Source organism: Eutrema salsugineum, unplaced genomic scaffold (assembly GCF_000478725.1).
Source record: "Eutrema salsugineum unplaced genomic scaffold, Eutsalg1_0 scaffold_18, whole genome shotgun sequence".
Lineage (NCBI taxonomy): Eukaryota > Viridiplantae > Streptophyta > Magnoliopsida > Brassicales > Brassicaceae > Eutrema > Eutrema salsugineum.
Genome location: NW_006256846.1, coordinates 1546575 through 1560378, shown reverse-complemented (window position 1 = coordinate 1560378; position 13804 = coordinate 1546575). Strand labels below are relative to the sequence as shown.

Below are 13804 nucleotides of genomic sequence, written 5' to 3'. Positions count from 1 at the left end.
TCTTCTAGGACAGCTAAATTTATTATTTCCCGCGGGTGAGAGTCTTCCGGGGCCGGTGAAATAGGGTCAACTTGTACTCCCATGTATCTTTTTTATTGCACCATTGGATCTTCGTGATGTAAAGTGATATGGAAAGCTGGTGGTCTCCTCTTTATTGTCTCCAAATGTGAGCTGTATCAGACGGTGCGAAAGTCATCATTTGAGGCTGAACTTTTGACGGTCTGACTCTGAGCTGAAAAAGTGGATTTCTCTCATTTTGCCATCATTTTCCCCAAGTTTCCTGAAAAAAACCTCGAAACTACAAATACATGGAAATCATAAAAAAAAATTTTAGTACTGATTAAAAACTTTGAAAAATAATTTGAAATCAATGGTGAAAATGGGTACAAATACGGTGTTATCAAAGCCCTAAATGAGACCTGGAAGACCTTAGAACAGATAACTACATTTCTTAGCAGCCCTAAATGGGTTTGTGCACCTGTAATGAGATTTTGAGCCACCAAACTTTGTTTTTCTACGGTTAGGCGATGGAGAAAATGATTCTTTCCTGGATCCATGGTTCTTTCTCCTTTTTATCTAATTAACTTTTCTGTTTCATCTTATTCATTCTTTCATGTCCTTTATCATTCCTTGCATAATGTAGATTTGTCCCAGAGAGTCAAGTTTATAAAAAGTTATCGATAGCCATACGTGTTCGAATATGATTTCTAAGTTTCTAAACCATATTCTGGATCTCATATCTTTTAAGTTGTTCATATTGCATGAGAGTGGATTCATGACCTATTCTCTGAGCCTAGGATCGATCAGAGCCACGAGAGTGCTGTATCAGATCATCCATACCTAGCTTCAGAAGAACATAGTCGCTACAGGAGTCGAGAGCTACCTGTAGAGAAGATGTGAGCAAACGAATTCAATAGTTAATGCATGATTTTATTTCTTGTATGAGAGCGAGTGATAATTGTCAGATTTGAGTGATTAGTTGATTAAGTTGGCAAGAGTTGGTTAATCATACACATGTCTATTCCAGTTACATGCAGATTCCAGAAGATAAATGAAGATAAATCGCCCAGAAACTAATTGGAAATGTTTTGACATCGATTAGAGTAAACCAGAGAAGTCTAAATTGCCCAGTATGAGTCTAGAGTCTTTAGTTTGAGTCGAACACCCTTGACATTCTTTTAGTAACTCATTTGCATTACATCTTATTTCTCGTAAATATTAGATTAGATTTAGTTTAGGATTCGTAACCAAAAAACCCCAAACCCTCATGAGTTTATGACTTTGCTTACTCTCTTAGTTTGGTGTTTCCTTGTAGATTAGACATCTTCCCTGTGGATCGACACCATAAGTCCTACAACGTACATCTGTGCATAAGTCATACAACAGACATTAGAGTTTTATTAATTTAAATCTCCGGACCAACGGGCTTGGAAGAGACGAGCAACCCTGAGGCCCATCATCATGGAATTGCAGAAATTCTTTGGATTATCTTCCACTCTTCCTGGCAAGACTCCTGGTTGCCTCTTCATCGAATATGCAGTCTAACCTATATGTAGTTCCAACTTCTTGACATGGATTGCAAGATATTCAAACCTCCCATTCAAGTAATTGTACATACAATCGATCCTCACTCCCATTTTCCTGATCGACTTCTCATTGCCTTGAGATGTTTGCATCATGCTTTATTCAAGCGATTTCACCTAGTTGCTTAGCTGGGAAAGGGTTGCTTCGAAAGACCTGGTATGTGCCTGTTGAGGGTTGAAGGTGGTCTTTATTGGAAATTTCCTCCTCCATAGTTCCCGTTTTAAAAATTGTTTGGAAAATTTCTCTGCTGCTGCAGATAAGGCTGGTATTGGGGGTTCACGACTCCCTGGCTTCTGTATGAGAGATTGTTGAAGTTAGCATTCCTAAAGTTGTGGTTGAAAGGTGGACTGAATCGGCTCTAGTATGCTTGAGCTCCCAAGAAAATTAATCTCTTCTTCTTGATATATGCCATCTTCTTCATTTCCTGCAGCAGTATCACAGGCATGTATATTCTTATTTTGAGTTTTAAGAAGTTGACTTACCATGCTTTTTAGCTCAGAAATCTCCCTTGACTCATGACCAATGCTAGTCTTCTTTGATCTGTCATACTCAAGGTTGTTGTTTCTGTAGGCTACAGCTAAGTTTTCGATGAGTGGTCTCCCTTGTGTCACAGTTTCGAACTGAAATCTCCATTACTGGCAGTGTCAACAGAAAGTTCATATTTCTTCTGAAGTCCTTTGTAGAAGGTGCTTAGCAAGTGTTCTCCAGAGAAAACATGATGAGGGCAGTCTCTCTCATATTCTTTAAATCACTCCCATGCCTCAGCTGGTTCGATCTTGACTTGGTGTAGAAGTGGTTCAGGAAAGCTGACTTGCATTCTTTCCATGAAGTAATAGAACCAGATGGCATAGATTTTAACCATAAAAATCTAAGGGTAGACTGGCAATTAACTCTCGTTTGTAAAAATCTTAGAGTTCATGTTCTAAAACACAAGGAATTTAGGCAAGGACTTTTTATGACTCCAAAACTAGGATAGACACTTGTAAGATTAGCCAACTCTCGTCACTCTAATCATCTAATCAATCATTCATGGCAATTAACTCTCGGTTTCATGCCAGAACAAGATCATGCATTTCAGATCGGAATCCATCTCGGCCTACGTATCCTCTGTATGTAGCTTTCGTCTCCTACGATAGTGACGTGCATAAAATCCAGTTCAGGCAACCCAGATACAACACTCTCGTGGCTCGGATTTAACCTAGAATCGGACTCTAGGTGATCAATCCAGAGTTACCGCTTTGACATTTTGGTCAATGGGAGGATAATGCAAAAATAGAAATCCTTTTTCCTAAAAACCTAGATGTCAGTCAATCATGGGATCCATTTGGATTTTCCCTTCACCCAACTTGGTGACTACTCAGACATGGCTGAGTTAGACATCATCCTCGGTTTAAGAACTAGAAAGCAGAAAAATAACAAAACAAAAGTTGTAGAAAACTTTTCTTATTGAAGACACTGTATGGAGATGAAAAGCTTCTACAGATGCATAAAAATAAAACCTAAAATTACAAATGAGTTCTCTCTCAAAGAGAAGAAAGAGTCTCCCTTAGAAAAAACCTAAAAATGAAAATTTATAGTGTTTCTTCAAGTCTGGGCGTCTAGGACTTGTAACATGGGTGCAGGAAGTGTCTTGGGCCTTAGTTTGGCTCCTGAGGTTTGGACATAGGTCCACCGGGTGTGAAACAAGCTGAGCCGCGGTGGGATCAGGCTTGGCCGCGGGTGAAAGATTCTGTCATTGACTGAACTATGTTGATGGGCCTTCGGTGCATTGATGATATCTAGAGATCTAACCGTTGGATTGCTTTGATTCTAGGTGTATTGGAAATCTGGTTTTCTCCTATATAATGTCTCCAAATTTGGGAATGATCAGACGGTGAGAGGTCTTATTTGGTTGCCAAACTTCTGACGGCCAGAATTTATCCAAAATGCACTCCAAAACTCTAAGTTTCCTGAAAAGCCTTTTTAGACTCCAAAACATGGAAAACACTTATAAAACCTTTAAAACTAAGTAAAAACACCTGCATAAGATACTGAAAGTGATCAATAAATATGGTCAATATCATGTGTTATCAACTCCCCAAGAGTTCAACCTTTGTTTGTCCTCAAACAAAACCAAATAAAGATCTAACCCTGGAAAAGAGGTTTGAAAATTGCAGGGACTAGCAAAATATCAGAGACCATGCTTCTAAACCAAAGTCAATCATTATGCTCAGATCAAGTATAGTCTAGAAAATTCTCACCAAAATACAGGCATAACTAGTCCGTTGATCCGTCATGCGAAAGTCTAGACACTTAAACCTATCTTCCAGTCAACTAGCTCTTAACATTCATTCAAAAGTTCAAGTTTTTCTCATCGAAAGGACTTTTGTAAGGCAATCAAGGCTAGGCATTCAAAATGGCTCTTTTAGGGGTGAGGTTCTTAGTGTTTAGGGTTACCTTTTTCATGAAAGACCAGACATTATGCAAAATAGCAAGAAAGGATGGAGCTGTTGATATCCATAGTTTCCAGTCACACTCCTCTTGCCGTAAGATTTCTGATCTCCTTCCTTCAAGGTCTCTCCATAACTCCCCCAGACATAAATTTTTGTCCAGGTTTTAAAATCAATATTCACAGATTAATATTTGTAGCCTTTGCTTCGGATTATTTCGGCCATCCTAGACTCTTTTAGGCTTTTGGTTTCCTTTCCTTTCACTCTTTCATTTTTTCGATTTTTTTTTTTTTCAGAAAGGGGAAACCGCCTTTGGATGTAAAGTCTTAGGAGGCACGAAATTTACCTTTGAGTTCCAGCTTTTTGAGGCACCATTAAGCTTTTATAGATTCTTGATGCTTCACTTTCCCAAATTCTTTTAGTCTTTCTCTTGAGTGACTGAAAACTATGTTGTTCGTCCCTCTCTCGCGTTTTTGCACATATTTGTCGATACAAACAAAAGAGAGAGTGCATGAGGTTTGAACATAAAGGTTTGGGTAAAGGATGTGATACCAGCTAAAGATGAAGTGGCCATCTAGGACAACAAAAAGTGGTGGCAATGATGTAAAGATGTCCTAGATGTATATCATGATGCCTGCCAAAAACCAATGATGAGAAAATTAGATGTCAAGATTAGGTTCAAGTAAAATTAGCTAGTATATCCGGGTAGAAAAGATCTACATGAATAGAAATCCTCTGGTGAGAGTTGGTAGTGCAAGTACTCTAAGTACCACCTAGTCTAGTACTAACCACAAAAAGAACTATCATGTAAATTCTAGAAGCACATGGGTCTTACTCATCAAAGTTTTGTGTCAAATATTTCTGAAAAACACTCAAGGTCTTTTAATAGGCATAGAAATTTTTTAAAAATTGCCGAAAAAGATGAGAAACAAAGAAAACTAGATTAGTACAGATAAGCATCCTCCCCTAGACTTAAATCACACTGTCCCCAGTGTAAAAAGTTGGTGAGAAGATGGTGAATAAAAGCAAAATAGTCTAAAATAAAATAAAAAAAGGAAAATGGTGATAGAACCATGGGTTTGAGGTGATGGTTAAGCGACTATGTCTCATGGCTGTCGTCTGTCTCTGTGGCAGAAGAGTGATGTGGTGTGTGTTGTAGGTGTCAAGTTTTACCCTAATTTAAATCAATAGCCACACGTGCACACCTGATCGATTGTAGTACTTAGAGATCGAATCCACAGGGAAGGAGGATCTTTTCCTGCAAAAAGCCTTTGAAATAAGTAAAAGTAAGGAAGTCTAGAACAAAAACGGTTTAGTGGGGGTTTGGTAGTGTGTTTAAAATCTAAAAACGAAATATTAAAAGAAAATACGGGAATTAAATGACGTAATAACTAAACTTAATGAAAATGACTAAAAATGATAAAAACGGATATTCTAATTTTTAAATGAAAATGAACTAAAAAGGAAAGACAATATTGAACTAAAGCTTTAAAGAAAATCGGTGTAAAACAATGAAAAAGAAAGCGTTGGAGTTCAGGGAAGTTTTCTCAGGGATACGAACGATTCAAAACATTGCTAGAGAGAAAATTTTGTAAGATCTTAGCTTAAACTTTTCGAACTGGAGTCACGGACGTATGAATACGCCACTGTCGTGATCATAGACAACTATCTCTCTCAACCCTGACCAGTAGGTTTCCACTCTGGCCCTGGAAGAGAAGAGATGCATTATGTTTAAGACTCGTCCTAATTCACAAATCGCCCATAGGTAGGTTTCCACTCCTATGTTTGTTTTGCTCTCCCAAACTAGATCTGATACCTGATGAACACTTTCGTGTCACCAAACATCTGGATCAGATTGTAGTTCATGACGCTACTCTCATGCAGTAAAAACGAATTCAGAAGAAAAAGTTCTAAGATTCGGCTCAAAAGCTCATGGAATCCTCATCGAACATATAAATCCCCATCGAAAATCCCTTAATCCCAACAATAGAACTACTCAGACATAATGAACGAAATCAAAGACATAGTATTAAGAAGTAGAATAGACACCGAAATTGAAAAAGAAAGAACAAGGGTTCAAGAGAACAAATCTCTCTCTCCCTAAAAGCTAAAGCAAAAAAAATAAAAGTATTCTAAAACAATAAGAAAGATAGCATATGATATCGATTAGGGTTCCTAAGACATGTATTTATAGTGCTCAAGACCTCTCTGGACGTCACTTAGGGTTTCTCCAAATGTGGGCTTCAGAAATGGGCTTTTTGGGCTCGGAGGTTGATGGCCGTGGTCGGGAGTGCTCTGACCGCGGGGAATGGGTGGTTTGCCGCGGTCGGGATGCTCTTGACCGCGGGAAAATGCTTGTTGGCCGCGGGTGGAAGTGCTTGCCGGCTGGTTTACGGGACATCTTGCTCTTCGCGTATCTTTTGATTGAACCGTTGGATTGCCAATCTGTAAAGTGCACTAGAAAGCTGATACTTCCATCTTTAAGGTCTCCAAATTTGAGCTGGATCAGACGGTGAGAAGGCCTTCAATCAGGGGTGAACTTCTGACGGTTTGACTCTGAGGTGAAATCTGGTTTTCAATCCGTTTTGTTAAGGTTTTCCCTAAGTTACCTGAAAAGAGTCTTGAAACTACAAATACTAGAAAAACGTGATAAAAGTACTTAAAAGCAATTAAAAACATAGAAAAAGTATTTCAAAACGATCCATAAAAGTGGTCAAAATACGGTGTTATCAAAGAGTCATCGTCAAACATGTGGTTCTTCTTCAGGAACTTCTTCATGCACCTGTTGATCCTCTCCTGCTGATCAAGCTTCTTCTTCAAAGCTGCAAAGTCTGTATCCCTCCTACTGGATGCTCTGGTGTGGGAGGAACTGGCTCAGGATGAAGATGGTGCAGGCTGAAGTCTCTTGCTGTTTGCAGCTACCTCTCTCTTGGCTTTTGCAGCCAGACATTGTTTCATGGTCAGAGGTAAGAGTGGCCAAGATGGTAAGAAATCGCGAGTCTCTGGTCACCATCCTGGGTCTGCTCCATCTAGGATTCGGGGCACTGAATCTGAAGGTAGGAGAACCCTGTACTCGGTGGTACTAGTGCAGAACTTGTAAGCAAATCCAATGGGATCCATCTTGGCCCTGGTAATAGTTCTGTATCTGGAGAACTGAGAGAGATCAAACCAATCTTCCCTAAGCGGTGTCTCGGCTGAAAATCAACTTCTGCTGCTACCATAAGCGAAGTAACGATGCTTCCAAAGGCTGGTGAGTAGTCCTGATACTCAGAGGTAAGCATCTCATGCTTGACCTTCACTAGGTTCCTTTAAATGATGCAAGCTTATATGTTCATAAAATGCATCATCTAGCTTGCATATTTCATTCCAAATCATGTCTTATTTCATGCAATTTAGGTCCTTACGCATTATTTTAGGACTTAGGAGTTTGCATTAGGTCCAAGTGAGTCTTTGTAGGGTTTGGAGTCTTAAACACGTACTTTTGGAGGCTTTTGGAGTGGAAGAGGTGAACCAAGTGTTGAAATAGTGGAAAAAGGATCAGAAATGGTGAAAAAGGTGTTTTGGAATCCATCGGCAAAGCCATGTACCGCAGGAAGCAAAACATCGGCCAAAAATTCTTACCGGTGGACTTTTCTCGACCAAACGCTATACCGGATCAAGAGAGTATCGACTAAAACTTTATGCCGAGGAAGTTTGGTTTTATCGGCTAAAAGTCCTTACCGCGACAACAGATTCTCGGCCAAATTCCTTACCTATGGGGATTAAGTTGAGCATCTATGGGGATTGATCTGAAATTTTTCTAAGTATGGAATCAGACCTTGGCATGAACCCGTCGCCTTCACACCCTCAAGGTCCTCCTTGACATGACCCCCTCGACATAAGCCCCTCGGTATGAATGCACCAAGGTGATTGCCAAATGAATGAAATGCTTCAAACCTCGGTTAAGCCCCACGATTTGTTTTATGCCGAGGTGATATATCCGAATGAAATGCTCGATACCTCGACCTGACCCCCCGGTGTGACTGATGCCGAGGCCCTCTATCATGAACCCAAATCAAGAACAAGTCTTCTCCAGCGGTCATATTCAAAGCTGGATCAAAGCCAAGTATCTTTACAAAGTCTTGGTGTGTTCTTCATTTCAACCCTGATACCAAGACCCCTCGGCATCAAACCCCTCGGTCTAGGATCCTTCACACACCGAGGTGCTCACCAAACAGCCCAAGAAGACCAGGTCAGTACCCGGTTTGTTCCAGGTTGACCCGGTTTGTTTGCCTTAACTATAAACAGTTTTAGGGACTAAAAACCCTACTTATCCTTTATCTATTTTGAAAACTTGCCTCTTTTGTGTAAAACTTGGTTCCTTTATAAGGGATATCTCGTTTTCCATCTTAAAAGTCTTGTTCTCTTCATTTCTTTTCATCAAATCAAGCTTTTAATCATGATTAATATCACCTCTTGCAAAGGAAATGGGGTGTTCATCATGATTAGTGAGTAGTCATCTCATAAGGTCTTAGATAGGTTGATTAGGGTGCAAAGATGTTAGATTAGAGAGTTTAGGAGTTAGATCATGCATATTCCATTCTCTAATTAGCTGTTCTTAAGGTTAGATCCCTGATAATCACTTGGGTCTAGATCATAGCCATTTCATGCACCAAAAGTGTTTGGTGAAATGCTTGAACCAAGCTAATTAGAAGTTTTGCCTTGTTCATCATGGGAATGATTGTTTAATGCATAAATGACATTTTAGAACTGATTTATAATGCTCATTGATTCATATTTCACAAATGGAAATTTGGTTTGAAAGTGGATTAGTGTAGAGGTTAATACCTTCATGAAAGGATTAATCTAATGGTTTTGTGTGATTGTTGTTCATTAGCTCTCTAGTTTAGCATTGATGCACCCTAATCCAATATCCTGTCTAAGACCTTAGCTTCATCTTATTACATCCATCATCATCTTGTTATTTCCTTGTTTATTGCTTTGTTTATCTATTTAATCTTGTCTCATCTAGTTTAGTTTGCTTGTTTACTTGTTTGAAACCAAAAATTGTTCCTCTTGCTTGAATTAAGTGGAAACTTACATGAACTAGTGCTTAATCTCACTCAAAATGGTTTGACACCCTTTATACGACATGATTAAGGGATTGATAACCCATTAAGAGCCTTGAAAACTCTTACTTATCAATTGGCGCCATTGCCGTTTGGGTGATTAGTTTAGCATTAGTTACTGAGTTTAACTTGAGATCAAGCTTTTTTTTTGTTTTCCTGATAAGACATTCAAGTTTTGTCTCTGAGTTACAGGTGTATGAGAACAAGATCAAGAAGTTCTGACCCTCCTCTTCCTGACAACAACAATATCCACCTGTTAGAAAGGAGAGCAAGAGAAAGAGCTGCTCATCTAGAGAAGTTGGGAATGGAACAGCATGTGGAACAAGCTGAGCTTCGGGCTCAAATAAATCAGGCTCAGACTGAAAGGAATATACAGAAGACGTTTGTTCACCAGACGGTCATACTCTCCCACAAAGGAATGAACGCCAAGCTCAACAGAATTAGCAGAAAGTGGCTAGGAATGAGCAACATGCTCATAACATTCCGTAGCCTCAGCCGAATCAAGTAAAATGGTTTTGGTGTCTAAACTACCTAAAAAGCAAGCAGATAAACAAAGATAAGAATTTAAACTAAATCTAAATGCAAGCAAGTAAAATAGATAGACAAGATAAGCGGATGATGATATGAAATGATGAAACAGAGGTCTTAGACAGGATAATGAACTAGGGTGCTTTCCATGCTAAATCAGCGAGTTAATGACCCAATGATCAAGCAACTTCATTTAACATGAACTCATTAAATAAGATAATCCTCTCATTAAGGTATTAAACGTCTATGCTAATCCTCTTTCATACCAAAATCCCTTTTGAGAAGAATGAATCAGCAAGCATTAAGAATCGGTTCAATAAGTCATTTAAGAGAACAAACTATCATTATGATATGTCTATATTTTACATCATTTAGAGTGCATTTTAGAGTCCTCATCATGTGTTTTCCCATGTAAATTGAGTCTCTAGGCATGAAAATAGGATTTAGGGCTTGCATTAGGTCCCAAAGAGTTTTGCATGTTTTGAAGTCTTTATCAGGTGCTTTGGGAGTCATTTGGAGCTTAAGAAGAGGAGCAGAGAAGAAGACGGTGAAGAAAAGGGTCAAAAATGGTGAAAACCGCTTGGAGGAATTTCTCGGCCAAATCGCGTACCGGACGGACAGAAACCTCGGTCAAAATCCTTACCGATCGCTCATTACCGGCCAAAATCCTTACCGATCGTTCAACCTCGACCAAAAAGCTTACCGATCGCTCAGCACCGACCAAAATCCGTACCGATCGACCAAAGTCAGCCTGGGTCGAAGATCAGGCGTAAATACCGCGGGTTGAGTTTTGTCCGAGGCGAAGGAATTTTTACGACCAAAAAGCTTACCGCGGTACACAGCCCTCGGTCATTTTTCTTACCGCGGGAAGCTTTTCTCGACCAAAATCTGTCCTTGTCCGCGCGTCTCAAAGATCTGCAATCCGGGGAACCTTCCGGTCCGAACCAGTTGGCGGGGTCTTCAGCAAAGTTGGAGATAATCAAACAAAGATCCCAGAACAGTTGGAATCATCCAATTCGGACCCGTGGGGAGAAAGATACAGCTTCCGGAAGATGCATCAACATTACGCGCATCCGAGAACCGAACGGCGGAGCACAAAGATCACGGCGGACGGAACCTTTCCGGACCGAACCAGCTTGCCCGGTCTTCATCAAAGTTTGAGATCTGTGAAAGACCTTTTCAAGACAGTTGGGGTCGCTCAATTCGGACGAGTGGTTTGAAAGATAAAGTCTCCAGAGTTCACATCGGTCCAAACAGCTTATTTTCCGGTAATTCCAATGCGGTTCAAAGATGTGAAATCCAGGAAGCCTTCTACTTCCCAAGCTCCGACGCTTTCTTCATCAAAGTTCGAGCTTAGTGAGTCATCTTGACTATGGGACTGGTCTCAGTACATTTGGAGTCGTGGGTTGAAAGTTACTGCTTCCGGAAGGCGACATGGTCAATACTAGCCCAAATATGTTGCGATATGCGCTAAGTGTTTTCTTAGGGCTCGGCATCATTACCTCGACATCGGCCAAGTCAAGGCTCATATTTTGGGGGTATTCTGAACTAGGCTTCGTGCTGACACGTCGGCACGTTGGAATCAAGGCATGCACACGTAAGAAATGAAGCTGGAAACAACTAAGTGTTGAACGTGCACCTCGGTGTAGCGACCTCGGCGTGCATGCCGGACCCTGTTCGCCCAAACCCCTCGACTACCAAGCGCCTCGGCATTTCATGCCGAGGTCCATTGTCACGAACCCAGAATCAAGAACAAAGCTGCCCAAGAACACACAAGTGAAGATGGATCAAAGACTAGGGTTCATGCATGTTCTTGACGTGTTCTTCACGAGATCTTCATTTGTATCTGGACTCACGTGCACTCCTCGACATGAAGACCTCGGCTTCACTCTCCGACACACCGTGGCACTCACCCATCAACCCAAGAACGCGGTTCAGTACCCGGTTTGTTCCGGGCTGACCCGCGACACTTTACCTTTGCTATATATACATTTTGAGACTAAAAACCTAATCATCTTATCTCTTATCTGTTTTTAGCTTTTCCAATTTGCCTCTTTGGTGAAACTTGATCATTCTAATCCGATATCTCGTTTTTGCATGAGAAATCTTGTTCTTTCTTTATTTCTTTTATCATCTAACATTAAACTCCTCATCATGACCAGCTACACGTCTTGCAAAGGACTCAGTGAGCTCGTTATGATTAGTGAGTAGTCGTTTAAGCGGCTTTAGATGAGTAGATTAGGGTGCTTTCAAGGTAGATTAGTGGGTTTAGGTGTCTAGTCTTGCATGTTTCATTCTTTAACCGACGAGATCTCTAGGCTGGATCCAAGCACATCACTTCAGGTTCAGATCTGAGACATATCTCGCATCAAAAGTGTTTGTAGAAATGTCTGAACCACTCGGTTAAGGGTTTAAGAGTCTTTCATCGCGAGAGTGATAGTTTGTTCTCTTAAATGACATTTTTGAACTGATTCTTATTGCTGATTGATTCGATGCTTCTCAAAAGACATTTTTGGTATGAAGGAGGATCAATTTAGATGCTTAATACTTTCATGAGAAGATTAACATGCCTTGAGTTCAAAGTTAAATGAAACCGCTTGATGTTTTGATTCATTAACCCACTAGTTAAACTTGGGAGCACCCGAGTCAAGTATCTCGTCTAAAGTCTCTTGCTTTATTACATATTATCATCATCTGAATCGCTTAGTTATCATTTGCATCTTTGCTTTGTTTGATTCTCATCATTTACTTTACTTACATGCTTAATCGTTGTTATTTAGCTTAGTAAAACCTTCACCTTTTTATCTTGAATTAAATAAACAAACAACATAGACTAGTGTCTCGTTGACAAGTCTGGATTGACACCTCTTAGTACTACTTTGACAAGGGGATTGATAGCCCTGAGACCTAAAAAGTCTTATCTATCAATTGGCGCCGTTGCCAACTTGTCGGAGCATTAGTCTTTTGTTTGTTCTTGAGCTCAAGATTTTAACTTTCTTTGTTTAACTAACTTCTTTGCAAGTTCTTGTGTTGCTTTCAGGTGCATGAAAACCAGGTCTCGGAGCACAGAACTGCCTTTACCATACGACGACAACATCAACCGGATTGAGAGGCGAGCTCGCGAGAGGGAACGGCATTTTGAACGACTTGGAATGGCAGAACAGCAAAGGATCGAGCAACAGGCTCAAGAAGCCGAACACCAGGTTCATGCTAATCAGGCGCAGGCAGGCAGGAATGAACAACAAGCCTATGTTAACCAACAACAGGCTCAAAGGAACGAGAGGCTTGCTCAGCAAAACCAACAACAAGCTAATAGGAACGAGCAACAAGCCCACCATGTTCATCCGCCACCGCCACAAGCTCAGAGACAACCTCCTCTGGTCTTTGTTGGAGAGAACGACCGAGCTAATGCGCACCAATACCGAGCTGGGATTCAAGCTCCACCGATTCAAAACAACAACTTTGAGGTTAAAGCTTCCCTGCTCAATATGGTGCAGAACTCAAAGTTCCACGGTCTAGCCGGAGAAGACCCCCTTGAGCATCTAGATCAGTTTGATCGGGTTTGCGACCTAACTAAGATCAATGGTGTCTCGGAAGATAGCTTCAAGCTACGCTTGTTCCCATTCAGCCTCGGTGATAAAGCTCACTAGTGGGAAAAGAACCTCCCGAGGGGTTCTATACAAACCTGGGAGCAGTGTAAACTGGCGTTCTTATCAAAGTTCTTTTCCACATCACGCACGGCTAAGCTCAGAAACCAGATCTCAAGCTTCACGCAGCACAACAACGAGAGCTTTAGCGAAGCTTGGGAACGGTTCAGAAGCTACACTAACCAATGCCCCCACCACGGCTTCTCAGAGGCATCCCTCTTGAGTACTTTATACCGAGATGCACTCCCCAAGATCAGAAACCAACTCGATACAGCTTCAAATGGAAATTTTCTTGGGAAAGAAATCAATGCGGCAATGGAACTAGTCGAGAACCTAGCCATGTCTAATGATACTTATGGCGAAGACTTTGATAGAGTAAACCGTACAGAGGGCTCCAATGAAGAACAGCGTATGAAAAAGGATATAAGAGAGCTTCAGAGCAAGCTTGACAAGGTTCTGATGGCGACTCAAAAGCCAATACACTTTGTAGGCGAGTTTGATGAGCAAG

The 13804-nt window shown here is 40.7% G+C and overlaps 1 non-coding gene across 1 annotated transcript; it reads right to left on the bottom strand.

Moving 5' to 3' along the window:
- Positions 1 to 13392: 13392 nt before the first annotated feature.
- Positions 13393 to 13499, bottom strand: LOC112087346. The gene has a single exon (XR_002900031.1). It is a non-coding gene; the product is annotated as a small nucleolar RNA R71 (small nucleolar RNA).
- Positions 13500 to 13804: the final 305 nt, after the last annotated feature.